General features: G+C 39.0%; 1 protein-coding gene across 2 annotated transcripts in view; it reads right to left on the reverse strand.

Annotated features, from left to right (window-relative positions):
- ankrd11 (ankyrin repeat domain 11) overlaps window positions 1-25,422 on the reverse strand; it is a 145,426-nt gene that overhangs the window by 92,391 nt on the left and 27,613 nt on the right. For both annotated transcript variants that reach the window (XM_084107543.1, XM_084107542.1), the window contains exon 2: window positions 9,960-10,041. The gene's annotated coding sequence lies outside the window, so the exon portion shown is untranslated. The remainder of the gene's footprint in view (window positions 1-9,959; window positions 10,042-25,422) is intronic.

The raw sequence follows: 25,422 nt of genomic DNA on the forward strand, positions 1-25,422 counted from the left end.
AAACCAGAGCCTGTCTAACGTAAACAATGAGAAAACAAGGTCATTATGGTCAGAAGCTGGCGAACAAGTTCTCATCACACGGAGCAGCTCCTCAAAATACGTGCTCTGCGATTAAAGCTCTCAAATACGGTGTAAGAAATCATCGACAAAAAACAAAAAAACTCTCACATTAAATACAAGCAAGATCTGAGTTGGGTTTCTCTTCACCTTCATCATGAGAAACTTGAAGCACATGGTGAGCAAGTTATTAGATTTTTATGAAAGATTACAACAACAAAAGAATTCTTTGGAATAACATGCATGGATGAATTATTCACAATAATACCAGAACAGTACATTGAGGCCTATTGTGATTGATTTTATGTTGACATTAATGTTGTAAACGTAGTGAATTCTGCTGTCAATCCCAAAATCAAACAGAGATCAGGAAATACGGTAAATCTATATCTCCATATCTTTATATATATATACCTTTAACAGCAGACAGAGTCATGGTGGTTCAGCCAGTGAGAGTGATACTCGTGTAGAGGAGGAGAAGAAATGCAAGGAAGCCGGGGGAAAACCAAAACGTCACTGAGGAATGAAGAGGAGGGGGTGCGGAGAGCAGGAGTGCACACATACAAGCTCAGATTTATGCTTGTTCTTTTCTTTTTCAGGAATTAACGATTCTACAATTGTGACATTTCAGATATGTGAGTCTTTATAAACTTATAGAGAGTAGTGTTGTCAAAAATATTGATATTTCGATATACATCGATACTGAAATATCTGAAACAGCTTCAATACTCCTATTCTGCAGTATCTAGCTGCTCACTTCTCACTCGATCTACAGTTTGACACTCTCACTCACTCGTCTTATAGACTCCGGTTGAATAGTGCTTGTATTGCACATAATTTTACACATTCATGCGGGTTTCACGCTCACACCACTGATTTATAAGTGGCGCACACATAAATCTGCATCTCAAACAGCTCGCAAGTACCAAATTGTGTTGTTTTTGTAGTGAATTGCACTTAAACGGTCAAATACACACAACATGGCGTCAAAATAGCCATCTTGGCGAGTATTCAGGTAATAACAGTCAGTTTGGTAAAGTATATAGTTGAGAAAGACATGCATGTTGATTGGATCCGTGCATAAGCTCTTAAAGTGACAGCAGCCTAATAAACCTGCTGCTGTCTGTCATGCTAATCAACAAAACAAAAAGAAAATCACTTGCTGCTCTTGTAAACTTTAATTGTAAGCATTGATCTGTATTATGTTTTTACAATGAAGACTACCCAGTGTTATTTTTTACATTTAATTACTGTAGTGTTTCTTACCTGAATACTAGCCTACTGTTAGACCCAGCTGAAACACTTAAAGCCATGGTTATTTCATTTATCTCTTTATTCTAATTTAATTTCTTTGTGCTATCATTTGCAATTATTTGTTCTATTTTTATTACTGACTGTTTACTTGTCTTTTTTTGTAAATGTAGTTCAGTTTCAAACAAAGCATCCCTGTGCAAGCTATTGCAGCAAAATTACCCAAATTATCAAGAACTTATGAGATAATAAAAAAATATCAGTGTGGCAGTTTTCCCCGTGGTATCAAAAAAAGGTATCGTATCGAAGTTTGAAATCCCAGTGTCGCGACAACACTAATAAAGAGAACATGTAACATTACAGGGAACTACACTAACCTTTTCCACTGGTGGCACTTGCAATACTAACTTTTTCAGTTACTGGCGCAAAACATGATTTGGTCGCACAAATTAATTATAGTAAGCCGCTCTGGATAATAATGAACAATAATGACACTGCATTGCATACAGATGTGCTTTTTATTTTACTTGCCATCTTTTAAACCACATGCCTTCTTGTTTTTGTTTTCTTTAACATTGGTTGGGATAGATTTACTGCAATAGATAATACTGTACACAATAAAGTGCAAAATGGATTTCAACATGCTATGGTTGGCACAGATGGGCAGACTCCTGAACTCTTAAGTAGTGATGCACCGATGTGAAAATTGTGGCCGATACCGATAATAACCGATATTAATATTGCTGTTATGGCCGATACCGATATCTCTGTGTAGAAAACAAATTTACTGATAATCAAATAAAGAGATATTTTCCAAAACAAAAGTTTTTTTTACTTTAGAAATGACTGATATTGGCAACTTTACCTGTGTTTGCAAAATATGTCACACATAGGACACACATGAATTATATTGCATTGCATTGCATATACTGTGTGCTGGTCAACTTGTCTAAAATTAAGAAACCCCTAGAAAACAGTAAAAAAAAAAAAAACAGGAACATTGTGTACAATTAAGATAGGCTACTTAATTTATTATTCAAATATCCAAATATGATACTAAATCCCACAGGGAAAAGGGCTTCTATTTGTGACGTGCTGTCTTTGCGTTTGAACATTGCACATTTTAAACAGGACACGCATTAGCTGCATACATGTTAGCCAATACAAACATATTTATAGAAAACAGTTGACAATGAATAGACAGGAGTCCAATAACGAATCACTTATTCTAAAAATAATATCAAGTATAAGTTAGACGAATCCGACATATAACGAGGGCTGTGTTAACAGTAAAACGTCCGTCATTTAACGAATTTTAAAAACACGGATGGATAATACAAAAAGCTTTCTGACATTTTGACAGAAAAAAACCCAAAAAAACAAGCAAGAACAAAATTTAAACTATAGCCCGTCAATTTTCATTTGACAATTATCTTCTCTCTCTGTGTGCGCGCGCGCCCGTGTTTTTAGAGCTTGCGCAGCACAATGGTACGTCTCGTAACGGTCGCGGGGCTGAAGCCAACTTGATGTGTTGAATGCTCAGAGCACGTTATAAAACGTATTCTTAAAATACACATTTCTGTTTTAATAAATGCTCATAGTAAATCATAGCATATTGCCTAAAACATAGGTGCAAAAATAATCAGTGATACATTTGCGACCCATTAAAAATTAGGGTCGCATTGGCATTTCAAAAGGTCGCATATGCAACCATTTTGGTCGCAGTGTAGTTCCCTGCATTATCTGACCTGAGAAACTGATTTGCCATGATGAATGCTGGATGGGAACTCTTCGTTTAAACTTAAAGCCTCTACTCTACGGCCAGCTTTGAGCATTTCATACTCTTCCTATATTAGAAAAGGGACACGGACTTCCTCCATTGTACTGTCACAGTAAAGATAAAACATTACATTTACAAAGAAACCAATTACTGCTCGCAGATTGAGTTGAAAGGGCGTCTATGGAAAACAATGCAACATCTCCGCAGTTCTCCGTGTTCTTTAATCACCGTGCCGGAGAGCCATGCCGCTGAACCAGCATGCTAAAATCATGACTGCCCCGAGGCACCATGGGAGGGCTCTTTGGCTCAGATTAGAACATAAAAATCTAATTTGTTCCATTGGGTTTTGTAGTTCATTGGGCCTCTTGTCTGTCAAGTGGGCTTAGTGTTTATTTGATGCTGTGTTAAAGCATAGCACGGCATCACGGTCTGAAGCTCGAGACCTGTAGCGACTCAACTAGGCCTGGGGGAAACACCTAAAAATTTGCTTTCTTTTTCGGCCTGCACCACAAAAACAAGACATCTTGTGGAGATAAAACTATATGACTAAGTCACAGAGTATCAACAAACCAGGCGGTTGCATGAAAGAAAAGAAAAAAGATAGCAAATGCAACCTAGTTTTGATTTGTGTTCTAAAATTAGACCAAGGACAAAACATTGGTCGAGCAACATTTTGTGCACGATGATTTGACATACCAAAAATCACACCCTTCACTATCCCACCACAGTACTCGTATGATTTGTTCCTCGTCTTAACTTCCCGATAGCCATGAGACACCCATAATCATGAGTCTCAGAGATTTTATGATCTCGCTCAGCGTGGGACATAAGCAGAAGGACAAACGCCAGCTCTATAGTCTTGGCAGCACATCCCTCTAGATACGAGCGTCTCTTCATTTACTAAATGGACACGTCCATTCCATCGCCACAAGAGAAGGAAGATGAATGATGAGACAAGCGAAGAGTTTAAAGCTGCACTTCCTTGCACACACAAGTGCTACATGCAATCTGGAGGAAGAGGACCACACCCACAACCACACGCAACCTACAGCACTTCCTCTGAACTTGTGCTCTGAACATGTTCTCAGGCTGTCTGGTCTAACCTGAGTATATTACAGCATTGAGCTGACTTGGAGAGACTGAATTAAATGAAATGCAATGCAATGCAACCAATGAGAAACCCGAGCAATGACTGCCAGGACCTACAGTGCATCCCAAATCACGCTGAACACAGTATGCCAAAAGTACCCAGATGGTATACTATTTCCGGTGGATTAGTGAAGAGAGCATCCATGCATGTTTCTGCATGCTAATACTGCTCAAAACCCCCTCGTGCAACAGAAGAGGAATAAAAAAATGAAGGCAATGCATTCAGCTAGATGCAAATGCTTACGTGCAAACTCAAATACAATGAATTCATTTTGAGATTCAATTCCTAATACTACCACACTGTCAAACTACACAGTAGGGCTGTACTGTCCTAGCCGATTAGATGATATCACTAGTTGACAACACAGTACTATTTTCGGAAATCATAAGCTATGATATTGCGCAGGTGCACGTGATGCAGCGCTGTTAGAGCTGACAGACTCGAGTGTCAGACTCATTTCAGTGCAAAATAATTATGTCAAAAACGATTTAATATACTGCAAATAGCCTACTAGTTGTTTATGTTTATTTATAATTCATTTAGGCGGACAACAAGGCTACCAAGTACTGCGCACAGTGCACATCTAATTAATTTAACGTTTTTTTTTCTTACGTCATTTTTAGTCGATTTTAGTCGATTTTTAGTCGAAAATTTCAGGACTTCAGTCGACCAAGATTTTCTTTGGTTGAGTACAGCCCTACTACACAGTAAATATAATTAACTTTCTTTTCCAGCCTAAAGCTGCAGTCACATTTGCAACAAATTTTCGTGTAAAAATTCAAAGTTCCATTGGCAATAACTTTGAGATGTATGACGCACTTCTCACTTATCTTCACTTTCCAAACAAGCAGCGTTCTGTGGGTCAGCAAAGCAAACTCACGCGGCCAACTTGAAAATGAGTTTGCCCTCAGAAGAAACTCCTATTGGAATTATTGGATTTCACTCGTAAACTTTCGTCGAGCAATGGTAAACGTGATCGCACCTTTATTCTTGCCTCATTTGTACAAACCCTGGCAATGTTGAAATGTGTTCTAAGCAAAACAAAGCTGCTTTCTCATCAGTATGCAAATTGCAGTCATAGAATACCCATCTTTAATGTGTCAATACAGCGAAACACAGCAACCAACTCATTCAAATCAGCCTCATCCTGCATCGCATGTGTTACAGAGCCGCTTCTGCAGCGTGACTTCTCATTTCTGCTCGGTATTGACTCATATTAGCACCAGAACGGACCAGCGCAAGACTCAACGGTTACACTTTATCTTAAGGTGTCATTGTTTCAGTGTATGTAGCAACTACATGTACTTACTATAGGGTTAGGGTTAGGATTAGGATTAGGTTGAGGGTTAGTTGCATGTAATTGTGCATAATTTACTATGGTAAGTACATGTAACATATGTAACAAGGACACTGTGAGATAAAGTGTTAACGACTCAATCACTATAAAAGTGACACTGCATTGCTCAAAATGCAGAGAAGGCCTCATTGCTTCTGTCTAAGTCGCAAAACCCAAACTGTGTTTCACAGGAAGAGCCCGATTGCTCCTCTAATCTCTGTGCTCGCATACGAGCATGTGTACGTTAATGATGCAAGTTTTCTGCTCTCCAACCACAGAGCTGAGCCTGTTCGAAGCACACAGACTCTTTCAATACCACATTAACATGTGGGCCGCCAAGAGGGGAAAGGAGGAGGTGGAGGAACCTGGGAACAAAGCCTCTATAGTTGTCTCAAGCCTGGCTATGAGAGTTATGTAATTTGACTGGCAAGGCTGCGTTTCCCCCACCGGAATATTGCAGACTAATCTCACTGAGGGACGGAGCTGCTCTAGAAAGAGGCGAGGACAAGGAAAACGTGCTTGTAATGAGCAGCTTTCATCCGTCGCGGTGCCAAACGCTGCCCCCGTTGCAGTCAGCAGATAATGCTGCAAATATGAGCAGATCTTTGGTACGTGGTGCACAGGGTTCAAGGGGAAATGGAGGTGGAGAGGGCCGAAGCAAGAGCCTGTGCTTACCATAAGCATGGCGGTGGATTTAGAGTGGTTAAAAATAAAATCTGATTCTGAGTTACTGCCCTGGGTGCCTGGAAACCATGTGACAGGAGGCATCACATGAGAAGTGGAAGGGGTTTGGGGTTTGGGGGGGGGCGACACGAACACACACAGCGCGCGGCCGGCATAATGAGCTTTGTGATCAGTCTTCTTGGTTTCTACTGACGGTAAGCAGAAATGGCCTGATTTCTGAGGTAAACACCAGAAGAATTCTGAGCTCCACAGGGACACAGAAAATGGAGGACTTTATCAGTGTTTCCGAGGGTAAAAACGGATCTTAGCTGCTGTTTATATCTGTCAGCCTGTATGCCAAGCAGAACAGGAGCATTCACTTCTGTGGCAGTCTCATGCTACGTACAAAACTTCAAGGATCAAGGGAGAAAACAAAAAATTCACTCAAAAATCTGAATGTGTTTAGGTGAAACATAAAAAGAGATAAGCAGAATATTTTTAAGCAATATGAAACCATCCGAATATAGATACACAAGTTGTTATTCACTAATGCTCTTCCCCTCCACTGCAGATTATGGCAGTGTCAGATATACCACTGGTTGCATTTTTAAAGTGAGAGCTGTGGTGGATGTGATCATCTGTAAATAACGGGGTGTAACGATGCTTCTATCAATAACTATCGATATTATGTATCAATACAACATTTTAAAGTTTTTTACTTTACTTTGACACTCATGTTTGACACTACCGCTCTACTCATTTCCGTCAAAGGGTGCATTCCCTTAAACCTAGCGCTCCTGTCAATCATCAGCGGCGGCCAAAACACAAACACGGACAACTAGACATGTGCCGATAAATGGTAATAAAATGGGTGTTTCTCAAAACCAAGAATGCAAAGAACAGACGTGTGTTCTTGGGGAGAACGCTCTTGCTAGTTGTTCTTGGAAGAATGAACTCACAAAGTGACGAGCACACAGAACGCTGCTGACAGTTTGAGACGATGTGTTCTTGCTGGTATTGCGCAATAATACCCTCGCACAGACGGCGTCTGCAGTACCCAAACATAACGAGAATTATTGACGATAACAGCCAGGCTTCGGCTACGTCTACATTAATCCGGATACATTTGAAAACGGCGTTTTCGTTTATAAACGCTCTCCGTCCACACTAGCGTTTTCAAGCGTTTTCGGACGTTTCAGTGCGGATGAGAAACTTTTGAAAAACGCCTGAAAACGCTAAATTCACCTTTACTGCGCATGTGTAAAACCCCACAAAAGATCACTGATATGATTCAGATGGAAAAATAAATAATGAAGTTATCGCGCAATTCTTCTGACAGGATAATTTTATTTAGTAAAATATCTCACCATTCACTGATGCGTCCAGGTCGCACGCAGACACCATATGTTTGGTCTAAAACGCGACTGCTCTCATGTATTACCGCAGGACAGCAAATGTGACTACATTCTGTCATCTTTGCAGGACTGTGATATGAAGAGTGTGTGCAATGTAGAATATTTTTAGCAACAGTGTGAAAGTGAACAGCACATAACAGGCACAATACTGGTATAAACATGAATATCTATTGGTACAATATGCGTCACGCGACTAAATTTACGTCATCGTTTTTAAATCCCTCCGGTTTCACAGTCCACACTACAACGCAAAAACGGCGTTTTCAAATGTATACGCTTTGGAGTGCATTTTCATTAATAAAAACGGCGTCTCAGTGTGGACGGAAGGCCAAAACGGAGAGAAAAATATGCGTTTTCAAACGAAAACGTATTAGTGTGGACATGGCCTTTATCGCCCAAGCCTACCCTCAGCTCAAGGGATTAATGTAATGTATATTCATAACAATAAAGCAACACTTATGGAGATTCTCACTTCCGAAAACGTTTGAGCACATTTTCGATTCGCCATAAATTTTCGTAAAAATGCCAATATTTGAAATCTACACAGTTGATTTCTCGCATCAAATGTTCTCAGAAGTGAATTTAGTGATGAAATAGCGTACGAAATTGTAGAAAAACGACTTGTATTGACCTGCCTGTCCTTCCTCGAATGCCGAAATGAATGCTGGGATATTTCTGGCGTCAAGTTCACACAAGTTACCAACCGATGCATCCTCGGTAAAATGGGCGTCAAGAATTTTTAACCGTTCTTGCCAAAATGCAAACTTGTGTATTGGGACAGTACTTGGGCCACAAAAGATGACGTTCCACAAGAACACAAGTACAGACAAGAACACAGATTGAGAAAGGCCCAATATATCACGATAATGAACGTGCATGGTATTGTTATTGTGGGCACTTTAAAACAGTGAATAATTATTTATTATGAATTTATGGAATGCATTTCAAGATTACTTTTCCATCAAATGGTTAAAATGTACAACACTGCATTCAATCTCCGACGAGAGACATTTAATCGCTTATTGAACACTTACTTTCTGCTTCTGAACTATTTAAATGTTTAACAACCATTCATATTTTTGTAATCACAGTGGTGTTTATCACAACACCAAATACTTAAAGACTAAATAGGCTATTTATTCATTATTCATCATTTTTTACATTTTAATCTGGACTACAACATGCTAGATTAAAAGGCCCTTGAAAATGTTCTGATTCTTTATTATTGTCCGGTAACACTTTGCAGTAAAGCTCTATTAGTTAACATTGGTTAATTCATTAGTTAACAATACCGTGATAAAAGATTCGGTAATTATCGCAACATGAAACTTTGGTACCGTCACATGCCTAAAGACAACATATTCTCTCCTGTCTCTGTCTGACTCAAGTCATGTGGAGCAAAGAAGACAAAAACTTCTCTAGACTGTTGTCATTGCACAAGCCAGTGATGATTGATTTACTGTGCGATTATATCACTAAAAATGCAACAAAGTTAAATAATACTGTCTAAAGGCACAGGTCATATGATGCTTATCTGTCGCATTTGGCACTTAATTTTGTTAAAACTAATTTTGTATTCTAGAGAGGAAGGTCTTGGTTTAAATGGCGAGTAAGTGATGAAAGCATTGATGTTTTTTAATTTTTTTAGGTGATTTAACTCATTTCTCAAGCATTTCTTAGAACACAACAGCATATTGCCTGTGCTATGTTAGCTTTCATGGTGGAAAGTAAAGACAGACTCTACAGACTCATGGGTTGGCACTGCTTACTGATGAAGAAGCATGGTCACATGACCTGTGTGCTGGAGAGGGAAGCAGTGCAAGCAGTGACCCAGTTAAACAACAGCCTCTACACACACATCACAGAGAGAAGGCAAATCCACACTCAAAAAGAAAAACCTTTAACAAAAGCGGTGGCAGGCAGGGCCCAGGCATGCAATAAGCCCTGCTCTTAACACACACATTCCAGAGCTGAGCCGTACACCTGCCTGTCGGTACTAGCATCGGCGCCAACAAACACACATTCACATATAAAACCTGCATGTTCAAACATACACACTATATAACCAAAGGGAAAACCAAGAGTTCCAAGCCCATAGTCAGTATTCCCAAACTAGCTAAAAACAATATCTCAAGATAATTCAGAATAAACATCCCAATGCAGACCAAGTCACTGGCATTGACACACAGATATTTCAGCATCAGTTGTGTTTACTCATAACCAACTGTAGCACCGAAAACGAGGAACTGGCCAGTAACAGTCAAACCATCATTATTAGCCGCAACTAGAAAGAAAGATGGGATTTACCGATTCCATGGCCGTCTTCGGATGGGAAAGGTTAAAATCCACCTAAAAATGCTGAAGATGTGGCTGTGAAGTCCAAGGAATCCTGCGAAAGCAAAATGAAAGATAGATTAGTCTCCTGAATACTGGTGTTTCACTTAACAGGAGTTATTTTTTTCAGACACAGATTCATTTCACTGTAGGGGTGTAGCAAAATATCGTGCCTCAATATATCGCAATACTGAAATGCAACAATATGTATCGTGGATAGTTCACCCAAAATAAAAAATTACTATTACCAGTTTTCAGAGTTTTAGTGCCAGTACTACTATTTAAAGTTGAATGTAATAATGTATAATAATGCAATGGGGGAATATTTGTGGGTTCTGATAATGCCAAATGTCTGATGTTACCATTATTATATTAAATATATCTAGTCAGTGAAAGAGTGCAAGCATATTCGTCTGAAATAATTCTGTATTTTCAGCTTCAGAATCATGAATATTGTTATTCTGGTGTCTCTATTGTCCTGTGCTTTGGGTTTCAGCACCAAGCAACACACACACAATATAATACCAAATTTAGCATTTTAAATCAACAGTACATTTTTGTTAACCTTTTATCATATCTCGAGTATCGCAATAATATCGTACGTAATATCGTTCAGTATCGTGATATGTATGAAATCATGACATGAGGGTTTCGTTACGCCCCTATTTTACTGTATTTATTCCAGAACTCAACGAAAAGAGCAGGTTTCACCCTTGTGTTTTGGCGTCAGAGGTCCAGAGCATTTATGGGGAATTGGTTTAACACGATTTCGGGGGACAGTTGGTGTGCTGGGATACAATGGACACATTGCTACGATGCTGTCACCCAATCCCACACGTTACATGCTAACAGCTGCAACAAGAGAGTGGTATTCAAGGCTTGACAGCAATGTCTACTGTACCATTATCAGTCAGCTGTATCCCATAACAGACTGGAAAGCTTAATATTATGAGACACACAAAAGATGATGAAAAATCTAAAGCTCAGTCAAAATAAATGCCCCTTTTGAGAATTTAACAGTGATGCACAAAATATAGTTGAGCTTACTGGTATCGGTGGCGTTTCTTTTACCACTTCTCCTACTGGTCTGCTATAACTCAGAAGTTAGCATCACCCTGGTTCCCTCAACACAAACCCAATAGGATTATTTGATTGGCTTTTGGATTATTGCAGAAAATAAGTTCTTTGACCAACAAAAGATTCAATGTTTTTGTTCATTATAATCTTCACAAATGAACAACATTTATTAATGTAAAGTCTAAACACAGAAGTACAAAGCTAAATGTAGGCTATAAACGAACCACACCACGGATGCATGACCATCACTATTGCTTCCGACAACTTGAGTCTTAAAAAAAAAAAAAAAAACATTCTCTCGGAAAGTCTGAGTAAGAATAATTAGCAAGAACATGATTACTTATAAACACAATGAGACTGTAAAAGCGGACTAGTGAGTAGATGAGTTTTTCTGTTCACAATCACCATCATGACGTGTAATGTCAGAAACCACCTTTTTCAAGACAAGAAAAAGCTTTAAAAATACACACACAAGGGGGTCTCACTGATTTCACATCGTAGAGTAAAACACATATCTTGAGCTTGTTAACCACAGATCTTAAAAAAAAAAACCCACTGACTTCCAGGCAAAAATTAGCAAGTTAGATCACTAAGGGTGTATTCACATCAGGAAAGTCCGCTAGTTCAATTGCTTTGGTTCGGACCAAATACAATTGTTTGGTGTGGTTCGCTTTCACACTGCCATTTTTTCAAGTGAACTAAAATTTGTAAATACATAATTAAAATAAAAACATGTGTGCTAAGGTCATCCATTCATTGGACAGAATTCGAAACGTAGCGAGAGCACCTCTTCAGCCGGGTCTCGTTATGGCTGTATTCACACCGGCCCAAAAGATCCGCACGGGGGGGACACAAACTTGAGTTTGATTCACTCGAACCCAACAAGACCGGTGTGAATACACCCTTAGAAAAACAGCACACTAGCTCTCACATATTCACACAATTCGCTCCGTGCACAAAATGGCGACCGTTGACGTTTCGAGCTTGAGTGTGTGGGCCAGTACTTCCGGTGAAAACTTCCGGTGATCTGACAGCGAGAGCGAGAGACAACAGCGGCCGAGGTCCATTACCACAGCGATATTTTTCACATTGAGTGTTTTAGGATTCAAGAGAGGTGACTTGCCTTTCAGAGGGTGACAGCCTCAGCACTTCATCGTTGTGTGCCGTTATGTACCATGTCGTCACGTTATAACAGATAAGTCAGCTTTCATGCATTCCCCGTTGACGCTGCGGAACGGGCATGAGTGGATGCAGAAGATCCGGAGGATGACTTCAACCCGACCAAATTTTTAAATGCATATCATTTTCAGTGTATTTCACCTGTGCGTTTCTATGCTTTCTATTACTGCATTTATTTTGTGCAAGTGAGATGAGTAAAGACATTATAGAATAAATCATTATCTGTCTGGTGTTTATATGCAGCACATACAGTATTTTACTACGTGTAAAATATACACAAACTTACCCATAACATTTTTTGTGGTACCTACTGTTAAAAATGTAAAATATGTGATAATAATATTGATCGAGCAATTGATGCAAGTAAAAACAGTAGTCAGATTAATGAATGAAATACAACTGTTCACGAACAGAAGATTGTATTTGACTCATGCTGCATACGCAATAACAATTATGCCTACTGTAAATGGGTCAATGACGTGACGGGTCATTTTTTTTGTCCAAAGGCCTTAATAATAATAAAAAACAAATATATAACATCCAAAGTATGTAAGGTAGTACAACTTGATCTCTTTTACTGAATCCAAAAGGTTTTAATTATATTATACTACATATAAAGGTATTTTAAAGATTTTGAAGTGTCAAAAAGTCATTCGGTAAAACCGATATAGTAAATATTTAAATGGAATAATATTGCTTTTAATAACTAAAGGAACTGCAATAATACAAATACAAGGCTCTTTTTTTTTACATTTCCCCTTTTCTCCTTTCCCTGTGCAATGTTTTACTTGAATATGTTGTAGTGTTTAGAGTAGTCCAATAAATGATTACATTTATGAGATCAGTGATAATTTGTTTTAATTTCTTCTGTGGTACACACTATATACTCTCTCAACATCAATGTCAAATCCGTTTCTAACTTTCAAATCAGTGGTTAAACCAAATGACTTTTTTGGTGACATTTTTTCCCATCTTGTAAAAAATGACAAAAAACAGTGTTAATTGATTGTACAAACCACAAAATCTTAAACTAAAAAAACTAAGTAAACTAAAAAATGGTTTCAAATATAGTTATATCTCCATTCTATTTTTTTTACACTTTTAAAAACCTTATTCGTCAATGACCCAATAGAGTTATAACTACGATTAGAGTTGTTTGCATAAAATGCACCGTGAACATTCACATGTTTGCCCTGTGATAGGCTGCCTACAATTTATCTCCATAAATACTATTTTCTCAATTCTGCGCATATATTTTTACTTGCATCAATTGCTCGATCAATATTATTATCACATATTTTACATTTTTAACTGTAGGTACCACAAAAAATTGTATGGGTAAGTTTGTGTATATTTTACTTATCTGTTTTAACGTGTTATAACGTTACTTATCTGTTATAACGTGACGACATGGTACATAACGGCACACAACAATGAAGTGCTGAGGCTGTCACCCTCTGAAAGGCAAGTCACCTCTCTTGAATCCTAAAAACACTCAATGTGAAAAATATCGCTGTGTAATGGACCTCGGTCGCTGTTGTCTCTCGCTCTCGCTGTCAGATCACCGGAAGTACTGGCCCACACACTCAAGCTCGAAACGTCAACGGTCGCCATTTTGTGCACGGAGCATCATTCATAATTGTACCAAAAACATTGGCCAACAAGTTATCATCTTATGCAAAAGATACAAAATTTGATCAGCTGACTATAATAGAGCACTGGGTCCAGTCACTAAAGCCCCTTTTACACAGAGATTCTGGAAAACACACGGATAGGCTAATGTGTCCCGGGATCTTTGATTTTGGTTTATTCACACTGCCAGTGATTTTCCGGAATCAGTGAGTTCACACACATCCCGTAAAGACACGTGACATCGATGTGACGTAATGTCTCAGCAGCGTCTTAAGTTTGCTTATTTGCCTGTGCATTTTTTTTCTGATTCGATCACAAACTAGCGCATCACGTACCGCGTCACTAGCTGGAGAACGATCTCAGCTTCAGCGTCATCACTACGACACGCCTCTTACGGCATTAATTACGGCTTTTGTTCACACAGAGCGCGTTCCGGGACTGATCCCGTCAATTTTACTAGGTCTCCATCCCGGGATCGATCCCGGGACGTGTTTGCGTTCACACAGAAGGCACTCTAGCAATTTTACGGCAATTTCCCGGGATCAACGCGCTGTGTGAAAGGGGCTTATGAGGACAGGAGAGTCCACATTAAGGGCAGTCCTCACTCAGATGGGGCGTCTGGGAGGACCAGACAGGATTCTCCCAACAGGAATGTGCCAGATTGGATTAATCCTGAGTGGAGAGAACTCGCTCTTAATGGGGCTTCAAAATGAGACCGTAATCTTACCAAGAAAATCCTCTGAATACAGAGAACAAGAGTAGCTTGCGCCGTCTGCTCAAACACACATCAACTGGCCATGGTTAAACCCACCATCAAGCACAAGTCATTTAGTAAAAACCAGATATGTCGCTGAAGTGTTTGTCAAAACCAGTTTGAGAACAGCTGGTACAGAAGATTAAGTCTCCCAGACCAGTTTACTGGGTTTATTTGGTGAATCAGCCTCTTGTTCTCTCCTGTCCTGCTCAGAGTCTTGCTTTGGTGACCCTAAAAGGAAACTCGAGGCCTAAGGAGAGCTTTTAAAGCCCTTTAAAAATCACCAGTCAAATGGGCTGTTTATGCGTGCGGACGAAAGAGGATGATTTCACAATGCTTTCACAAAGGAAAGAAACTTTCCTGCAGAGAACGGACCAGCCAAGCTTGCCACATCCTGACCATCAGGCTATGATGAACAACCAAAAACAGGCAAAACAAGCAGACCCTGTTAAAATCAACTGGTTTAACACATACAGGGTAAAAATACGCTGAAGCACAGCCAAGCATGCTCAACACTGTTAACAGAAAAGAGACCGAACAGGGACTAATTTAAAGGCAACATTAAATTAAAAATGGCGAATGTTATTCCAAAGATGTTCACAATCAATCATCAAACTAAAGATTTTTTGTATTTTTTATTAGGATGAACCAGAAGTAGTGGCTGACTTTGTTTGTTTTCTGTGGATTAACTCGCATTTATTAATTGTTAACCACAAGGCTAGTGATGTGCACTAAAAGTAAATGGGCTCAAGTTTGATTTCCTGCGGACAAAACCCAGAACCACCACTTCTGCAATGTTTCAGCAAACTCTCATTCAGCCTGGCTGACATTCAGTCACAATCCAATCGATTTATGATGGGTAAAATCAAGTCCACACTAAAAAGACATTTTTATTTATATGATTTGTAAAACTAACAGAATTTTGCCTTCAGATCTTTAAGCAGTGTTTAATGAACATCGTTTTATTTTCATTTTCCCTGTAGTCCACTTATGTTTACAAAAACGTTCATAATTTGGCTTTTTTTAAAGGCTCAATTACAGTTTCTTAGCAAAGCCTGAATTACTCTGTGATTACACATTCATAAAACTGAAATATGGCATAAAAAAAAAGTTACCTTGATAAAAATAAAACTTTATCCATTTGCTTGTAACATTGGGATCTTTTGTAGAACGGCAGAAGCCACACAACCAGGAACCAGCAGATCGGGTGACCACTGAGTTACTGCCATTTTTGCAGCTTCATTTCATTTAATCTTTTTGGACTGGGCCCAGTTTGGAGGTAAAGTAAGTTTCATAGTACAGGGCTTTCCTGCTGGTGCGACTAAATTGTGTTAGAGGTCGCACTGGTGTTACCACCATGTTGCCCAACTGATAAGAGCTGCCATTTCTGTTGCATTTTAGAAACATCAAATGTCAAACGAAACCGCGCTACTCAGTTTATGAGCTTGGAGAAATACTAGACAGTGCAACGCGAGCTCAGAATAGGTTTACTTGCGGGCCAATCTTTGATCACGCGACGCCGTTACTACACAGCGCTGGGAGATCCAGTGAGAAAGCATTTAAATTCACCGCAGTATTAATAACATCACAGCGAGATCTAGTGGGAAGCGTTCAAATTCAGCACAGAATTATGTTGTAAACAACAGATATCAGATCAAACAGCACCAGGAGAAACATCGTGCCATGAATGAACAAGTTATAAAAGGACTTTCAATCCAAAAATAACCAACATTCAACGTGGATTTAATATTGCAATGCTAACTGTAACCATGGTATTGTGGCAGAAATAGTCAAAGTTTTTTTTTTTTTTCGTACAACCTTTTAAGAGTGAAATTCACTTTTTCCAGCACTTTAAAGCTCTAAATATGATCCGATTTTAATGTTATTTGTAAAACTAAAAGTTTAAAGATGAAGGAAAACTAAAACTTTGTGGCAAACAAACACTTATTTAAAAAAAAGACATGAAATTTCCACTATAACCAGTAGATGGCAGCAGAGGAGCACTTAATGACTTAGCCATTTCCACTCCCTAATATTTGGAAAAAAGTAGGAAGTCACAACGTCATGTGAAAAACAAAAACATTCCTCCTTTTCTAACCTTTATAGTAACTTATATAAAGGTTGTAACCTTTTATAGCCACTGAAGCTGTCGGTCAGTTTAGTATGATACTATGGAAGAACAATGGTACTAGAATATATTGGAGCCCTGTAATATATTGTTGCTTTATTTCAAAATCAAGGTAAATTTGACTTAAGACGCATGGAAAGAGTCTAACACATTCATTCAAACAACAATTAGTATCCTAATAAGAAACTGAAGTTCTCCACAAAACAAACTAACCAGCAATAGCTTATGCTTGAAGTACTCTGATCAGTTAAGGGCAAAATTTACTATTACAAATAAATCGCAGACCATTCAATTCAATAAAACTGGGTTCAGATGATATTCCCAAGCATCACTTCTTAATAGGGGTGTAACGATACACTCAGCTCACAATACCAATCACGATATTTTGAACAAAATTCAAAAGTGAAACAAATTCAAAAATTCAAATAACATTTATTTCCAAACCATTAACTATTTCCAATAACTTTGTTGTACATACAAGTTCATAAAGAATTTACAATATTTCAAGATTTTATTGAACCTTCTGTATGTAATTTAACAATTGACTAGCCTAGGTGTTTTAACATGAAATTAGAATTTGGATAGTTTAAAATTAAAAAGTTGGACAGTATAAAAATATTCATGATTCTGAACCTGAAAATACAGATATTAAATACTATGCTAGCCTATAAATAATGTAAGTAAAAAAAATTACTGGTAAAATCAGACATTTGGCATTATCAGGACCCACAAATATTGCCCCACTGCATTATTATACATTATATTCAACTTTAAATATAGTAGTTTAATGTCACTGAAACTCTGTAAACTTTCATTTTTTTCTAACGCAGTACACTCACGGTTTCAATGCAGGCATTCGTTAAATCTCTTTTAGACACGCCACCCGTGCAGATTAATGCACTTGCATGATTAAAAAATAATAATAATCTTAAACGCTTTGAATCATCATACTACCAAAACTAAAACGGCGATATGGTGAGTTACTCTGCTTTCACTTTGAGAAGTGCAGCTCCAGCGCGTATCTGCTCTTCAGACGACCAATCACAGTTCTATCGCAAGAGAGACTGTCAAAAGGACTATTCCCAAACTATAAATGGTTATTTCATCCAAAAATGAAAATTCTCTCCTTCATTTTCTCCCTCTCATGTTGTTTTCACACGTCACACAAGCATTTGAATGTCCGTGTTTAATACAATATGCGTGTTGTAAATCGGTTCATCATATAAAGCCATCGTGTCTCTTCAGAAGACTTGGATTTGGATCAGACCACTCGATTGATTATTTTTACGAAGCCTTTATGACATGAATTTTAAGTTTTGACTTTAAATGGAGGGACAGAAATCTCTCAGATTTCATAAAAATATCTTCATTTGTGTTTGGAAGATGAATGGAAATCTTATAGGTGTGAAACGACATGAGGGTGAGTATATGATGACAGAATTTAAATGTTTGGGTGAATTATCCTGTATAAATACAGTAAGCTGAGCCTTGGATAAAACTAACTCGGTATCGCGAGTCATATGGTTTACATCAACAATACATTGTCAGATGTTTATATCTCGATATAACGATGTATCATTACGCTCCTACTTCTTAACCCATGCAACCCAACAGTTCCTGCAAAAAACCACCTCAATCCTGTATGTTCAATTGAATTCAAGTTTATTTGTATAGACCTTTTTTAACAATATATATTGTTTCAAAGCAGCTTTACAGAAAGTGCTTGTTTAAAAGTTAGCATGTAGGAAGCATTCTGTAATCAGCAAGAGATGAATGTGTCAAATGTACATATGGCAGTAATAAGATAATACATGCGGTTAGTTAGCATCATTTATTCAGTTAAGCAGACAGAAATATGAGCCTGGCACGTGACATTCACCCACAGAGGAGGGGGAAATGTGCAAGAAACCACTGTTGAATCTGAGGTGGTCTAGTCCATTGGTAGATCTGATGGAAATGGCTGCCAGAAGGCCTCAAAGCACACATCTGACCAGATAAACACACGAAAACATGCCTGCCAACATGCTTTCGACAGCAATCAAGCTCAAGATCACCAAAACCATTCCCACATGCAGTCAGCAGCTCTACAGAGAACGCATTTCCTGCACTCAAAGCCACAATGCATGTTTGATGTGCTTTTGGAGATGAAATGTCTCTTGAGAAAAGGACGAAAATTGTCCCCACATCACGTTACATTTAAAGCACTTCAACCGCAAGCATTGCATGCAAGGATCATAAACAACCAGGGGTGTAACGATGCCCTCATGTCACGATTCGATACATATCACGATACTGAACTCGCAGTACGATATTATTGCGATACTCCAAGACATATGATAAAAGTTAACAAAAAATGCACTGGTGGTTAAAATGCTAAATCTGGTATTACATTGGTGTGTAAATGAATAGGCTTGGACTTGGTGCTGAAACCCAAAGCACAGGACAATAGAGACACCAGAATAACAATATTCATGATTCTGAAGCTGAAAATACAGAATTATTGTAGATGAATATGCTTGCACTCTTTCACTGACTAGATATATTTAATATAATGTAGGCACTTGTTACTGGTAACAAGACATTTGGCATTATCAGGACCCACAAATATTCCCTCATTGCATTATCATACATTATATTCAACATTATATATAGTAGTTTAATGTATTACTGACACTAAAACTCTGTAAACTGGAATTTTTTTCCCTCACACAGTAATTCTTATTTTGGGTGAATATCCACAATACCTATTTGTCACTATCCACAATATTTTTGTATTGCGATATATTGTGACACGATATATTGTTACACCCATATCAACAACTGAAACTACACATAGGCAGAGAACTAGATAAGAAGGGAGTGGTTTTATATGTGCAGCTGCATTGGTGGATGGGGTCCAGGTTGTTGATTTGGTCCATGTCTGTGGCTTTTGTGAGCATGTAGACCTATATGGGGCAATGGGCATTGTGGGATTAAGGAGGAGACGAATGCTTTAATGCAAGCCTGAGGGCACAGCCATCCTTTATCCCACCTCTCTCCTGTTTGTGGCCCGTTCTCTCTGTGCCGTTCCCCAGGGCATCGGATTACAGGAAGAGCCATTATTTCCACAATTCAGTCAGCTCCATTTATGTGGGAAATCAGGCCGCGGGAGCTCCCTTCTCCCCCCCGCCCTTTGCCACAAAGTGCCTCTCTTGTCAGATAACACTGCCTCTCTTATCTCACTACATGTCTGACTGCGGCCATGATGCCCTGTCTGAATGCTGAAGACAAAGCAGAACGCACACATAATCACTGGGGAATCTGTGGACAGTAGTGGACACACTGAAGATGTGAAGAGACACAAGCTGGGTTTGCACACCGGGAAACTGGGAGCTGAATATACAGGCAAAGCAAAAATTATTCAGACACCAGATATCATTTTTTACTGGTGGGTGCAGGACACTATAGTGCATTTATGTCAGTGAGGAGAGCAAAATAAAGTAAATAAGAACATTTAATTAAAAGATCCACTTAATATTTGGCCACAACAGAAATGCAACATCCACTGTAATTTCTTGAACAAGAACATGTGGACATCAAAACATGCAAACTCAGAGCGAGGGGTTAAACTTTTATTTTGAAGACGATCTGTACATTTAGAAACATATTGATGTATTTTCCTGTGTTGTCGTAGATTTATAAAATTATTTCCATTACAAATCTGGAGAAATGGCACACGTTGCGTTCCCAGATGAACGTTAGCAATTGCAGAGATGGAGTTTAAGCGGATGTAAATGAAAACAGTGCATATTTATTTCATTATCATATGCAGTAAAAGACAGAGCAATATACAGTGAGGAAAATAAGTATTTGAACACCCTGCTATTTTGCAAGTTCTCCCACTTAGAAATCATGGAGGGGTCTGAAATTGTCATCGTAGGTGCATGTCCACTGTGAGAGACATAATCAAAAAAAAAAAATCCAGAAATCACAATGTATGATTTTTTAACTATTTATTTGTATGATACAGCTGCAAATAAGTATTTGAACACTTGAGAAAATCAATGTTAATATTTGGTACAGTAGCCTTTGTTTGCAATTACAGAGGTTTGCACACACTGCAGGAGGGATTTTGGCCAACTCCTCCACACAGATCTTCTCTAGGCTGTCGCTGAGAAACACGGAGTTTGAGCTCCCTCCAAAGATTCTCTATTGGGTTTAGGTCTGGAGACTGGCTAGGCCACACCAGAACCTTGATATGCTTCTTACAGAGCCACTCCTTGGTTATCCTGGCTGTGTGCTTCGGGTCATTGTCATGTTGGAAGACCCAGCCTCGACCCATCTTCAATGCTCTAACTGAGGGAAGGAGGTTGTTCCCCAAAATCTCGCAATACATGGCCCCGGTCATCCTCTCCTTAATACAGTGCAGTCGCCCTGTCCCATGTGCAGAAAAACACCCCCAAAGCATGATGCTACCACCCCCATGCTTCACAGTAGGGATGGTGTTCTTGGGATGGTACTCATCATTCTTCTTCCTCCAAACACGTTTAGTGGAATTATGACCAAAAAGTTCTATTTTGGTCTCATCTGACCACATGACTTTCTCCCATGACTCCTCTGGATCATCCAAATGGTCATTGGCAAACTTAAGACGGGCCTTGACATGTGCTGGTTTAAGCAGGGGAACCTTCCGTGCCATGCATGATTTCAAACCATGACGTCTTAGTGTATTACCAACAGTAACCTTGGAAACGGTGGTCCCAGCTCTTTTCAGGTCATTGACCAGCTCCTCCCCGTGTAGTTCGGGGCTGATTTCTCACCTTTCTTAGGATCATTGAGACCCCACGAGGTGAGATCTTGCATGGAGCCCCAGTCCGAGGGAGATTGACAGTCATGTTTAGCTTCTTCCATTTTCTAATGATTGCTCCAGCAGTGGACCTTTATTCACCAAGCTGCTTGGCAATTTCCCCGTAGCCCTTTCCAGCCTTGTGGAGGTGTACAATTTTGTCTCTAGTGTCTTTGGACAGCTCTTTGGTCTTGGCCATGTTAGTAGTTGGATTCTTACTGATTGTATGGGGTGGACAGGTGTCTTTATGCAGCTAACGACCTCAAACAGGTGCATCTAATTTAGGATAATAAATGGAGTGGAGGTGGACATTTTAAAGGCAGACTAACAGGTCTTTGAGGGTCAGAATTCTAGCTGATAGACAGGTGTTCAAATACTTATTTGCAGCTGTATCATACAAATAAATAGTTAAAAAATCATACATTGTGATTTCTGGATTTTTTTTTTAGATTATGTCTCTCACAGTGGACATGCACCTACGATGACAATTTCAGACCCCTCCATGATTTCCAAGTGGGAGAACTTGCAAAATAGCAGGGTGTTCAAATACTTATTTTCCTCACTGTAAATGCACTCATTGTAAAGGTTTTGCCACAAACTCAACTCCGATATCACGAGAGCTTTTCACCTCTACGAGAAACATCATCACCTTTTAATATCGAGAGACCTCATCATCACACCCCTAGCATGAGGTTTCTCTAGCGTCTCGAATCTGTGTGTGAAAGCCGACATAGTTCATAATGACGCAAGCAAAGTCTGGCATCAAGTATCAGCAACAGCAGTTTATTGCAATAACTTAGCAAGGCAAATTAAGTTCAGCCATCCTATCTGTCCCAAGCACCGCAGAGGAACCCGACACTCTCCCGAGCCGCAAGAGGAAGAGCCAGAGACTGTGAAGAGCCACAATAAAGTAGCAAAACTGATCTCTGCTCCTCCTCAATGACATCTACATTACTGATCAGGTTGGCTTCTGTAGGATCCACTCCATCTCCATCCACCGGCACAGAACCATTAGGTGTACCACTATAGACTACGGGATGTTAAGCGGTTGTGGCTTGGCTTGAGGCAGCTACTTTTGAACACTCGTGTGGCGTATACATGGAGAATCTAATTAGATTTTTTGGTCAAAATGACCACATTGGAAAGTTATTAATGCAAATAGTCACTTTGAGTGAATGCAGGGCATGAAAGACGTTCAGGACCTTTTTTTTTAATGGAATTGTCACTGAACAGGTTAGTAGTGCTAGTATTCACAAAAATGAATCTAGTCTTCAAGCGATTTTAAATGGTTCAAGTACAAAAATAAGATGCACAAAAATAACTCCATGGTATTCTAACAAACGATGTCTGTCAAAGAAAGCTGCCTGTCACACAGTGCAAATCCAGTTCTCCTTTGTGACTTATTGTCCTTGAACTGTCAAATGCACACAAAATGATGCACAAGCACAGTCGGTTAAATCATACGTGAATGTAAACATTTTGGGTGGGTTGTTAAATTTGCATCAATATATTGGATCCATGCATTAGATCTTAAAGTGGCAGCAGCTTCATATACTTCCTGCCGTTCTTAATAGTAATCAAACAACAACAACAAAAAGAAAATCAGTCACTGTTCTCAACTGAATAACTTCTGAATAATATCATTACCATTAAATCTCATGTGTCTCATGTGAGATTTGGATCATATCACCCACCCTTGGTTACATGTGTTTAGATTACTGTTACTTTACTGGTTGCTGTGAATACATTTTCCTTAAGCCTGCCTGGTAACGAGTGCAGAAACAAGACAGCAATGGGATTTCCTTTTAAGATCAAGCCGCCATCTTTGATTTTTAACGGGAATGAAAGTGAGGCTGTGAGGGATGGACATACATCTCTTCAGTGGGTTGTACTGTAATTTAATGGTTATTATTCTGTTGATGAATTAGCAGACAAAAGTAGACAAAAAAAAACTCCAGTCAACATGAGCTGTGGAAAATTTAATGTGATCTCGGAGCTTTATACAGCTTTTCACAGCAGATGCCACTGAAAACACGGTAAGTATCCCTCACAGCATCGCTTTCATGTCTGTCACGGCTCTGAATAAGGTCTATTACGGGCCGGAAGAAAAAGAATAACTGCGTCTGAAATCGTGTGAGAAGGTCCTACATTTGAATTTGAACTTACGTCACAACTTCACAAAACCTATGTTCTATATAGTATGAATGTAACATATGAATGACATACTAAATCTGCCATGTTGACATCATCATGTGACCTCCTAGCGTTAGCTGTGTCGCTTCACTGCCATTCATAAATCCTCAGAGTGTCTCTCGCCGGGAGTAGTAGGTCATCCAGGTACATTTCGCCCACTGTTTTTTAAATACTATATAGCAGAGAAGCATTTCGGATGCAGTGAATGGTCAAAAATGACACAAACAACTGAGGGGACAGAGAAAAACTTGGTAGGGCAAGTAAAAATCAGAACCACGTGCCCAATCGCACAACCAAATTGAGTCCAGGAAAACAGTAAATATACTGAACCAGTGAATTTGACCCTGCAGTGTAAATGTAGTCTAATAGAACTTAAAATGGTAGAATTTAACTTGTAACTACTACAGAAATGCTGGAATCATTCAATTATTTAGATTTATTGGCCAAAATATCAGTTATAGGCTTTCAAATATTAAAAATGCTTTGTTATCGGCCCAAAATGTTCATATTAGCGCATCCCTGGTGTGTAATTATTTTGTATATAAACAAACACATGCATGTATATATTTAATACAGAAATGTTGGCATCATTCAACTCTAACCCGCCAGCCAAATAAACACGAATAGCCGCACACAAACACAGGAGAGTTATTGTGGCGTAAGACAGATATGGTTTTTGATATGGTCAAGCTCAGGGAGGGGGGGATGGGAACGGCTCAACATGATCAGATTAGTCCATCTGGCGCACACACACACACACACAGCTCAGCTTCAGCCTACACTGCTGCAAACGTGCCAATCTACCAGAAGAGAAATGACAAAACTGAAGAGGCAAAGAATCACTTACAATGATCCATGAAGAGTGCATGGATGAAACATTGAAATGCGTGAGAAGACAAAACTGCAGAAGAGGCGGCTCAGCGAATTGAGAATCCGCACCATTCCTGACACAGTTTCTGCATGCTTGGCTCAAACACGATCCTGTTGTCAAGGCAACCGTTTCTCTGGACCAGAGGAAAAAAAACTCCCACATTCCTAGAAATTTAAACCTGATAACAAGCATTATCTCGTGATTTATCTTCGATGCTTTCTGTCGTGTAAAAACCGCATTCTGACTGACTATTTACGTGGCACTGATTTAATAGTCAAGCGTTTATGAAAAGCAAGCCGACATTTCAACAGCATATCCTTACGACGGTCCTGGTTCAGGCTCTGCTTAACTGTCGCCATGGCAATTGTACACAATGACTGTACATTCTTCCTGTGCAGAAGCAATTCAAGGTCTGAACGCTAGATTGCCATTGTGTTTGCAGGGTTATTACTCTATTCACTCTGTTGCAGTAGTCTTAGAAAGTGGTGGTGCAAAGCAATGAATCAAGCAGAGCTCATGTCTCCACTCAAGGTAATAACACAAATAAGTGAGGTAATGCCATAAAAAAAATATATTTTATGTATGGGCATGAAAGGCAACCAACAGCTACTTTCCAGAACCAAATTCAGCCATTCTAATGTTGATGAGGCACAAAGATATTGAAATATTACGTGTTTTAAGCAAAACATAAGCAACTTTAAAAATGAATGCACTTTATATATATAAAGACATCTGATGCAAAAGCCTCTAAAAGCCACCCATGTCAAAAATGAGATA

The sequence above is a fragment of the Abramis brama genome, assembly GCF_963993115.1.
Source record: "Abramis brama genome assembly, chromosome: 3".
In the NCBI taxonomy this organism is placed as follows: domain Eukaryota; kingdom Metazoa; phylum Chordata; class Actinopteri; order Cypriniformes; family Leuciscidae; genus Abramis; species Abramis brama.